Here is an 11,809-nt window from a genome sequence, read left to right on the forward strand (position 1 = left end):
TAATTCTCATTTATATTCTGCGTGCTCACATGCTATAATAGAAGCATTAACTTGAAGTAGATAGAACTTTTATTTCTGAAAGAAATTTGGGGAATGCACCTAAGCTTTCCTGAGACTAATGGAGTGAGGAGTCAAATGACCCTGAAACACCTTAAGTGCATAACTGCAGGTTAACGGAATGATTTTCATCCAGAGTCGCTCTTGAATTATTTTAGCATTTAGTACAGAAGAGGGCAAAGCACACCAGTTATCACGAAGGACCATCGGCTTCCCTTGGTAACTAAAATTAATCGATCAGTTTATCTATGCACAGAGCTTCATATAGAAAACCATTTCATGAATACGAAGAAAAACAGAGTAATAACTACTTTGGGGGGGGGGGAATGTGTTCAGTATGGAACTGGCAATCATTCAAAGTAAAAACCTGAAAGCCATTTTACTTTAAAACTTCCTAAAGAATCCTAAATGTACTCCCACTAATATTGATTGTTCCCTATCTGGTAGATCCAGAGCAGGGGTGGGTTCTACTTACCTTTACTACCGGTTCGCAATGGGGCCGCGTGCGTGCGCAGAAGCTTCCTGATGATTTCCGGGTCAGTGGGCGGAGCCTCCCGCCAGTTTTACTACTCGTTCTTGCGAACCGGTCCAAACCAGGGAAAACCCACCACTGATCCAGAGGTGTGCTGCACATACATTAACAACCAGTTCGCTGGAAATGTGAGTGGGCTCCTTCCTCACTTTCGCGCGGCTTCAAACACACAGCAAATCTTCTCAGGCAGCCGCGGTGAGTAGAGCAAGTGAGGCACGGCAATCAGCTGGGCTTCGTGGGCGGGGAACAAAGCCACAGAGTGAGATAAATAGGACAGGCTAGCACCGGGCGGGGTGTGTGTGTGAACTACCGGTTCACCTGAACCAGTCCGAACCAGCAGCAGCCCACCTCTAGGTAGATCCAAGAATCCTTTTGCCTTCAAAAGCATCACCAAGAAAGAAGGGAAAATGGGGGGGGAGAGAAAATGGGGTGGGGAGAGCATTAGAAAGGGAAAAAGTAGAATTATGAGAAAAGAAAGGTCAAGAAGATGATTAAAAAAATCTAACCAGGAAGATCCTTTGCTTAACCCCTCATCATTTATGCTCAACTAAGAATCAGCGGTTTGAATCCCTAGTGCCGCGTAACGGGGTGAGCTCCCGTTACTTGTCCCACCTTCTGCCAACCTAGCAGTTCGAAAGCATGTAAAAAATGCAAGTAGAAAAATAGGGACCACCTTTGGTGGGAAGGTAACAGCATTCCCTGCATCTTTGGCGTTTAGTCATGCCGGCCACATGACCGCAGAGACGTCTTCGAACAGCACTGGCTCTTCGGCTTTGAAACAGAGATAAGCACCGCCCTCTAGAGTCGGGAACGACTAGCACGTATGTGTAAGGGGAACCTTTACTTTTACCTTTAAGAATATACAATAAAGATGGATGGGGAAATAATTTCACCTGACTCAACCTGAGAAACACTAGAAGGGCTTCTTTAATGGTCTTGCTTTGATTTCGCAAGTGCATTCTGTAATTACAGGGTGTTTTTTTATCATCAATCCAAATGTCAAGTTGCCTGTTTCTACAATTTAATAATAATTCCTATTGGCCTGACTTTCCTTTCTCTAACCATCAGTATGATGTTCACTTCAAGGTCAAGAAAAGAAAGCTATGGAAAGTGCCATCCTTTTATTTATGTCTAGAAAAGAAAATTGTGTCCTCCTTTTAAGTGGTTGAACCGCAGTCTGGTGGTTCAAGGACCAAATCCCAAATAAAGGATCAATGAAAATGAAGAATTCAATTAACGTTTAAGCTTTAACATAAGGCATAAGTGTTTTAGCTTGCTAAATTGTAAACCCAAGTGGACTATGGGAAAAAGCAAAAGGCACAAATAAGGAAAGTTTGCAAATATTATAGCTAGAACTGGGTGGTTGAAAAGAGAAGTTTATTGGAAGAGTTATATTATAGAATATGTAAACATTTTGTAGTTACCCTATCTACACATTAGGAACACTTTGCTACTAAGCTTTGCTGAGTATTGCATTATATCAGGGGTGAAATGCTCCCGGTTCAGACCAGATCGCCCGATTCGGTAGCGATGTAGGCGGGTGGTTCGGAGAACCGGTAGCAAAAATCCCTGCCCCCCCCATGCCCAGCTGAGCCGCGTGATCATCAGAGGCTTTTTTTTTACTTTTAAAAGCATTTTTTCTACAACCTCTTTGGCCAAAAAATGCTTTTAAAAGTAAAAAAAAAAAGTCTCTGATGATCACGCGGCTCAGCTGGGATCTTCAAAGGCTTTTTTTAAAAAAAACCCTTTTTTTCTTTTAAATGCCTCTGACGATCCCAGCTGAGTTGTCTGATGGCCTCTGACAATCAGGCAACTCAGCTGGGATCATCAGAGCCTTTTGAAAGCATTTTTTTTTACAACCTCTTCGCCGAAGAAGTTGTAGAAAAAATGGTTTTAAAAGTTTTTTAAAAAATTTGGCCACACCCACCCAGTCACATTACCCCCCCCCCCACCAAGCCACGCCCACAGAACCGGTGGGCAACAAATTTTAGATTTCACCACTGCATTATATGTATATGTATGTGTGTTGGTGTGTGTGTACGTATACATATACACTAAGTCATTACTGTAAAGAGACAGAAATTACTGTAAACTGTGTGCACAATTATTAGGCAAGTTGTATTTTGGAGGGTTAATATTATTATTGAACAACCACAGTGCTCTCGGTCAATCCAAAATATTAATAAACCTCCAACCCGAACATTTAAGAAAGTAAAAATGAGGTTTTGGCTTTCTGAGGAGCCAAACTATTAGTGTGCAGAATTATTACACAACGAAATGAAAAATGAAAATTTGCCCATCTCACCCATTTATTTGCATCTGTTAAAGTGAGAATAATAAACAAACAAGTCAAAAAGTACAAATAAACATTTCTGACATTTCAAAAAAAAAAAAAGAGTGATCAGTATAGCCACCCTTCTTTTCAATAACAGTCATAAGCCTTCCATTCACGGAGTCTGTCAGTTTCTTGATCTGTTGACGATCAACTTTTTGCGCAGCAGCAACTGCAGCCTCCCAGACACCGTTCAGAGAGGGTTACTGTTTTCCTTCACCGTAAATCTCCCATTTAAGAAGGCCCCATGAGTTCTCAATAGGGTATGTGTCAGGTGAGGAAGAGGGCCACGTCAGTATTCTTTCATCCTTAAGGCCTTTACTGGCTAGTCACACAGCGGAGCACTTTGGAGGCGATGGAGCATTGTCCTACATAAAAATCATGGTCTTCTTGAAAGATGCAGACTTTTTCCTGTACTTCTGCTTGAAGTGTCTTCTAAAAGGGTGCGCTTCAATGTGCTGGTGACCACCTTTAAAGCGCTCCATGGCTTAGGGCCGGGGTATTTGCGAGACCGCCTTCTGCCGCCAATAGCCTCCCACCGACTGGTTCGCTCGCACAGAGAGGGCCTCCTTAGGGTGCCGTCGGCCAGACAGTACTGGCTGGCGACCCCCAGGGGGAGAGCCTTCTCTGTGGCAGCACCTGCCCTCTGGAATGACCTACCCCCTGAGATACACACAATATCAGACCTCCCGACTTTTTGTCGGGCCCTGAAAACACACTTATTCCATCTAGCTGGGCTGGCTTGATCCCATCCTCTCAGTTTTAATTGAATTCGGTTTTAATTGGGTTGTTTTAAATTTTGGGCCAAAATTATTTAATTGTTTTTTAAACTGTTTTTAAATTTTATATGCTATGTTTTATCTCGGCTGTACACCGCCCTGGGTCCCGCAGGAGAAGGGTGGTATAGAAATAAAATAAAATAAATAAAATAAAATAAAATAAAAAACTGGCAGTAGGTTTGGGAGTTGATTTTGAGTCCATCTTCAACCTAAAAAGGTCCAACTAGCTCATTTTTAATAATACCAGCCCATACCAATATCCCACCTCCACTTTGCTGGCATCAGAAGCCCACAACCAATTCCATTTCCTATCTTGGCAAGGGATTGGATACTCTGCTGTTCCCATCTAACCTCAAGGGGCAGGTTATCTGGCATTTGCTGCTTAAGCTGGCATGTGAGTTCAGTGTTCCCTGGAACTGTGTTGTTTTTCTGGCACTTTAAGAGAACCAAAAAAGAAAAAAAAATGAAATCTAGATCCGTATCCTAGTTCTGTAGTATTGAGATTTGTGAGTGGGGAAATCAGCCTGTCTTCTTTTTCCTTTCGGAAAATAGGGGAAAGTTCTATTTTCATTTTTTATAAAACAAGAAAAACAGAATTTAAATACACTTTACTAAGGTTTCAATGCTCACATGTACAAGCTTTCAAAGAGCATAAAATATTGAGCAAATGACAAACAACGGCAAACCAAACATATCAAATCAAAACACAAGTTTAAAGGATCTCCCATAGGAAAAAAAGGAAAATGTAAGGGTTTGGACAAACGATAAGATAATGCTGGCCTACTCCTAATTTAGTAGCAATTGTGCCATAAGGCTATTCCAAATTGCATGAAGCACTGTTAGCAAGTATGTTCAGAAAACAAAATACCAAAGACAAGAAAGCTTAACAATTACAGTTTAAAATTCCAATGAAGTTTCTGTCTAGACCACGGGTCTGCAACCTTAAATACTCAAAGAGCCATTTGGACCCATTTCCCACAGAAAAGAAAACACTGGGAGTCACAAAACCCTTCCTGTGCCTGACTATTTTTTGAGCAGCCACAAAACTAGCATATGTAATTGAATTAAACATTCTGTTTTCTTCTGAAACTTTTCTTTTCTTGGATTTATCCATGGTTGGCCTATTGGGGGTTGAAAAGCTCAATAAATTGTGTGCTGGAGAGTGTCACATATTTTGAGTGACAGGGAGCCTCAGCAGAGGGGTGAAAGAGCCACATGCGGCTCCAGAGCCGCAGGTTGCTGACCTCTGGCCTAGACCTATTACCTGCTCCTTAGAGACAAATGGATTTCAGAAGCATTCTACGCGCTTCTCTGGATTTTTTTGCCAGCTTCCCTGTACAATTCCAATATTTACTCAGAAATTTGGGAGAAAGAGGCTTCTTCTCTCCTTCACCTAGCCCCTAGTGCCCAGCTTCTCTGTTGGTTATAAAAAGATCAATACTTTTCTATCTCATTTTCTTGCAGTTTCTAATAAACACCCTCTGGTTAGTGTTCAAATAGCTGGTATGAACTTATATAGTGGTAGCTGGAAACTGTATGGTATATTACAGTGACGGCGAACCTTATCTGGACCAAGTGCCCAAAGCGTGCGTATGTGTGTGCAAATGTGCGTGCGTGCGCCCGAACCCCCAAAATGCAATGTGCGCATGGCCCACGCATGCTCCCTGCCCCCTGCACATGCATGCATGCCCCCCGCATGTGCCCTGACCCCCCTGCATGCACATGTGCCCCCTGCATGTGCCCCAAACATGCGCGCGCAGCCCCCCGTATATGCCCTGCTCCCATGCATGCACAGCAGTGACCCGACAACCAGCTGGCTGGCAGGAAACGCGCATGCATGCACGGTGGAGCTGACCTGGGGCAACGGCTCATGTGCCCACAGAGAGGCCGCCGGGTGCCACCTCTGCCACATTTACCATCATGGCTATATTAGAAGAAATTCTTATTCAGTGACTTGGGAGTTGTTGCAGTTAATAAATGGGTGTTCACTTTATAGGCAATCTGCTCCGAAATAGCACTTTTCCGTGAAGAAGCATTAATACCCCAGTGTGACTGTTAGAGCATGGACCCTCCAGCTTTGGTGAAGAGCCGAGGCAGGGCCAAACTGCCTCACTTGGCTACCTCATCTCACAAGGAACAGCATGCGCAGAAGCCACTGTGGTGGAATGAAACAAAACCATCGCACAGCTGATAATTGGGATGTTGCTTTGGTTTGAATGCATGCATCTCTTGATGGTCTGTCAAAGCAAGCATCCCTTCTAAGGGATAATAAACACAGCAAGATCATTCTGTGGAGGTGGCTTATTTTGTGGGCGTGGCTTGATGGTCATGTGACAATTTAGGATTGTCACATGACCATCAAGTGACAATTTGCAGTGGGGGGGGCAGAAACGGTTCTGTGATGTCATATTGTAACCGCTACCGGTTCGGCAGAACCGGACCGAACCGGGAGGAACCCACCACTGCATGAAGGGCCAGGAAATAATCAGGAAGAAACCAAGAAATCCTTACAGTGGATTGACAACTTTCATATAGACTTGGTGAACAACTGCTGCCAGCTTTGCCAAGATGCCTTGGGATAATTTGCAAAAGCTTGAGTTCGACATTGTTTTGTTGTTGTTGTTTTCCACTAGCAACTAATGGACTTTTTACAACAAAACATATCATCAGCTGTGTTTTCTCTCTGTCTTTTTCTCTAGACTTAATAATTTAATTGGTGAAGGGAAGTAACAAGCAAGCTAAAAATTCCTGGACAATTAATCCAAGACAAACCTTGGGAAAATTGCCCAAGCAATTCAGAATGAAAACCTTATTAGAGGCTCAGCAAGAGTTTGGAGTGATCCAAGCCCTTCAACCTTGGGTAGCAGATTGGAGGTGCTTAAATTCCCAGGCAGACAAGAAGAGAGAAGTAGATTGACGACCAGAACAGTACTGTAGCAGTCACAAAATTGGCCATAGCAGCTCAAATATCCTCAAACGCTACAATTATCTGCATCTAAATTTATAGCCAATCATTGCCTCCTGATTGCACAGACATTGCAATATTTATTTTTTAACAATTAGACACGAGCGCATTGCAGCAGATGAATTTAAAATGCGCTTTGATTCATTCATTCACACACACACAAAAAAAAGCATTCTGACATTTGGGAGATAAAAACAGCCAGAAACAGCAACTTCAGATAAAACGGGGTTGAATATGAATTGCATGATAAATAATAATGAGACAAAGAGAGGAATGGGGAAAAGCTGTGAATAAAGAAGAACAAATGGGGAACCAGCAGGAGGAAACTCTCTGCCCCTAATCCTCTTGCGCTTGAAGAATTAGCGACCATCCCAGATTTACACATTCCTTTCAATTAAATGGAGTATTTCTACAGATAGTCAAAAATGATGTTCATGCAACACTCTATTGACTTCCCTGTCAAGTTCTTCGGGTGATTTAAAAGACACTGAATAGCTGCCATTTCACCATTGGAGGAAGAAGACTTGACTCAGATTGAAAACTCCATCATCATTTTTTATTACTTTGTGAAGGTTGGGAGAATTTAGAATAGAATAGAATTCTTTTTTTTTTTTTGAAAAAAGCTTTGTATTTTTATTTCTTATACACATATTGTAAATGTACATTCTCTTATCCATAATTGATCATATATATACATATTTTTTTTCTAACGAAAGCATAAAAAATAAGACATTTTAATTACATTTGGGGTTGCTCTTCTACCCTCTCTTTTCACAACAAACCTTCTTCTCCTTCTTCTTTCTTTCCCCTCCCTCCCTCCTCTCCTCTTCTACTTTCTTCCTCCTCCTCTCCTCCCCTAGTTCCCCTTCCTCTCCTCCACTCCTCCCCTCTTTTCCCCCTTTCTCACCTTCTCTCCTGCTCTTGTCCCGTATCCTTCCTTCCTCTCCTTCCCCTTTCTTCCATTCCTCTCTCTCCCTCTCTTCCCCTATTCCTTTCTTCCTCTTTCCTTTCTTTCTCCTTTGTTGTGCAATATTTCCCTTATTTGGTATCCGAGCAACTCCAATTTTCTACTAATATATACTTTCTTTTCAATTTCTTTCCCATTTTATCCAATCTATCATTTCATAATTGTACATTTATATTTATAATCTTCTTTCTCCTCCCCACATCCCCCTTTTCCATTTACTCTGGTGTCATCTGAGTTTCTATTAAAATAGAATTCTTTATTGGCCAAGTGTGATCGGACACACAAGGAATTTGTCTTGGTTCATACGCTCTCAGTGTACATAGCAGAAAAGATACATTCATCAAGAATCATAAGGTACAACACTTAATGATAGTCATAGGGAAACAGTCAATATAAATCTTAAGGATACCAGCAACAAGGTTACAGTCATACAGTCATAAGTGGGAGGAGATGGGTGATAGGAACGATGAGAAGATTAATAGTAATGCAGACTTAGTGAATAGTTTGACAGTGTTGAGGAAATTATTTGTTTAGCAGAGTTATGGCATTCAGGAAAAAGTGTTCTTGTGTTTAGTTCAGTGGTGGGTTTCAAATTTTTTTACTACCGGTTCTGTGGGTGTGGCTTGGTAGGTGTGGCAGAGGAAGGATACTGTAAAATCTCCATTCCCACCCCACTCCGGGGGAAGGATATTGCAAAATCCCCATTTCCTCCTGATCAGCTGGGACTTAGGAGGTAGAGAATAGATGGGGGCGGGGCCAGTCAGAATTTTTACTACCGATTCTCTGAACTACTCAAAATTTCCGCTACCAGTTCTCCAGAACTGGTCAAAACCTGCTGAAACCCACCTCTGGTCTAGTTGTTCTGGTGTGTAGTGCTCTATAGCGTCGATTTTTTAGAGAGATTTCAAATAACATTGGATAAGAGCTTTTCAGGATGCTCCTGCTGTATTCTCACCACACAAGAAAAGGAGGACCATGAAGTTCAATGTTTCAGGTAAAGTATTTATGGAACAGAATAAATACAAGCAAGCAGATGGCCCCGAACATGCAAATTAGCTTAGCAATTCTTCCCTTCCACTGAATCTATGCTAAGAAAAGAGTTTTCAAGGCAGACGAGAATAACTAGCAAATTATAAGTGAGGATGGGAATCTGATTAACACACTTGCGCCCTTTTTGTGGAAAGGAGCAGGAGAAAATTATTTATAAACTGAAAAAAAAAATAAAATAAAACATCTTTTACCACCAAATCTTTTTTGATATGATTGCTTTGAAAATATTACATCACAACTCCTACCGTGTTTCTCCGAAAATAAGATCCGGTCTTATATTTTTTTTTGGTCACCAAAATAAGCACCAGGGCTTATTTTTGGGGAGGTCTTTTTTTTTTTCTCAGCCGCATATCAAATTATTTCCTCTTGTCTCGTTCATGAAAGATCTTACGGAAATTTAAACAAAATTCATTTGATTTATTGAACAGAGTAATAATACTTTCTTCCTAGTAGTTATTCAAAAAGATAGTGTTGCCATACCAAAGACTAGGAGATAAAATTATGGGGCCTCCCCATATTTTTTTATTTTTATTTTTGTCAAGCATGTATTTTATGACAGATACAAGTGTAAACATATAAATACATAAAATGGATACGAATAAAAAGGGACATTAAGACAGGGACGGTAGGCATGCTGGTGCACTTATGCACGCCCCTTACAGACCTCTTAGGATTGAGATGAGGTCTACAGTAGACAGTCTAAGGTTAAAGTTTTGGGGATTTGGGAAAGAAGCCACAGAGTCAGGTAATGAATTCCAGGTGTTGACAACTCTGTTACTGAAGTCATATTTTCTACAGTCTAGTTTGGATCAGTTTACCATGAGTTTGTATCTATTGTGTGCTCTTGTGTTGTTTGGTTGAAGCTGAAATATTCATTGGCTGGTAGGACATTGTAGCAGATGATTTTATGTACTATGCTTAGGTCAGATCGAAGACGGCGAAGTTCTAAATTGTCTAAGCCCAAAATTTCAAATCTGGTGGCAAAAGGTATTTTGTTGCAAGCAGAGGAGTGGAGGACTCTTCTTGTGAAATATCTCTGGGCTCGTTCAATTGTATTAATGTCCGATATGCAGTGCGGGTTCCAGACAGATGAGCTGTATTCAAGAATTGGTTTGGCAAAACTTTTGTATGCCCTAGTTTGCAGTTCAATATTACCGGAAAAGAAGCTACGCAAGATTAGGTTAACAACTCTTAATGCTTTTTTATGCTACACAGCTAGTTATATCCACTTTGGGCTTTGCATTCAAATGTTTTAAATCACAAGCTATCAGGCAAACAGTGCTATACAGCTGATCTTGTAAGGTGATTGGAGTGTGTTTTATGGATAAAAAGCCAGGGGGGAAATGCTAACAATAAATAATTAATTAAATTCAACTTTTGGAAAGAATTGCTTTGGTAAGAACAGCAATATATGATTATTTAATATGCAAAAAAGAGAGAGTTCAGGAAAATCATTTTTAAAAAACATTTTGGCGATCTTATACTGTTCTTTTCCAGCTAATTGATTTTCAGCCTGAGTATTCAGCATACATTCAGGGGGAAACAAAATGAAGTGCAAGGCAAAGGAAGTTGGTATATTTTTTAAAATTACTACGGCAACAGGGCAATCGTGCTTACCTGGATTGTGTTTTGGGTGAATTCCTAGATTATCCTAAAAGAATCTAAATACAAATTTGGGGAAAATCCTGGGCATTTTGTTATTCTTCCCCTCTGTTAAAAATGTTCGCTTCCCTACTTGCCATACAAAAATAAATGTAATTTGATGGGATTTAAAATTATGCTTATGAGCCTGTTATATTATAGTATTTTCAAGGAATATTGATAGGCAGTTTAAATGCTGTTTTCTCAAATATCTATTCACAATATTGTTGCTTGCCCTACTGGGGGAAAAATATGAATGGATGGGTTAGGAAGGTTCATATGATAAAGTAAAATCAGCTTTTAACATAGGGAGAATTAATATCTCAAAGCATTTCTTTTCGTTGATGAAATTGGTATCCTGCTGACAAATAAATATGATTCTTGCTGCCTAAATCCCTGGCCTCAGCTTCGTTGTCCAAACTGGTAGAAGTTCTTTGCATCCAAAGGCACTTTTCTAATCTTGGGGAAAAAAGAAAATCAGTCGAAATGTTGGGCCATTTCAATGGTGTATATTAATGCTGCATAAAGGTAAAGGTTCCCCTCGCACATATGTGCTAGTCGTTCCCGACTCTAGGGGGTAGTGCTCATCTCTGTTTTAAAGCCGAAGAGGCAGTGCTGTGAGAAGACGTCTCGGTAGTCATGTGGCTGGCATGACTCAACGCCAAAGGCGCGCGGAACACTGTTATCTTCCCACCAAAGGTGATCCCTATTTTTCTACTTGCATTTTTTATGTCCTTTCAAACTGCTAGGTTGGCAGAAGCTGGGACAAGTAACGGGAGCTCACCCCGTTACGCGGCACTAGGGATTCGAACCATTGAACTGCCAACCTTTCAATCGACAAGCTCAGCATCTTAGCCACTGAGCCACTGCGTCTCTCTTTAATGCTGCATGTAGGTCACCTATTGGGAGGCAGAGAGGACAAAAAAAAAGCCACGGCAGGGATGAGGCTTGGTTCTTGCTGTTGCTGCCTTGTGCCAAAACCCACTGTTAGTAGTATGTAGTAGCTATTGCTCTTTTAAGTATTGTTCACAGGTTCTTCTCCTTTGACCAATTTATAATTTTATTCTTCCAACTGTAGAAAATGTACTTTCCCCAGTACTTTTGACTCCTGTTCCAGCTAGGTTTTTTTTTCTCCTCTCCTCAAAAAGCAAGATAATGTGTAAAAAGAAAAGGTGTGTGTATGTTAGTTGATTGCAGAATCACAGCTGCTATCTTGATTTTTCAACCATACATATACACATAAAGGTTCCAAGGCAGGGGTCGGCAACCTTAAACACCCAGAGAGCCATTTGGATCTGTTTCCCAGAGAAAAGAAAACACCGGGAGCCACAAAACTCTACCTGTGCCGGATGATTTCCTGAGCGGCCACAAAACTAGCATATATAGCTGAATTAAAGATTCTGTTTTATTCTGAAACTTTTCTTTTCTTGGATTTATCCATGGTTGGCCTTCCAGGGGTAGAAAAGCTTAATAAATTATGCATTGC

The sequence above is a fragment of the Pituophis catenifer genome, unplaced genomic scaffold (genome assembly GCF_029215685.1).
Source record: "Pituophis catenifer annectens isolate HBS135680 unplaced genomic scaffold, rPitCat1.0.hap2 SCAF_6, whole genome shotgun sequence".
Taxonomy (NCBI): domain Eukaryota; kingdom Metazoa; phylum Chordata; class Lepidosauria; order Squamata; family Colubridae; genus Pituophis; species Pituophis catenifer.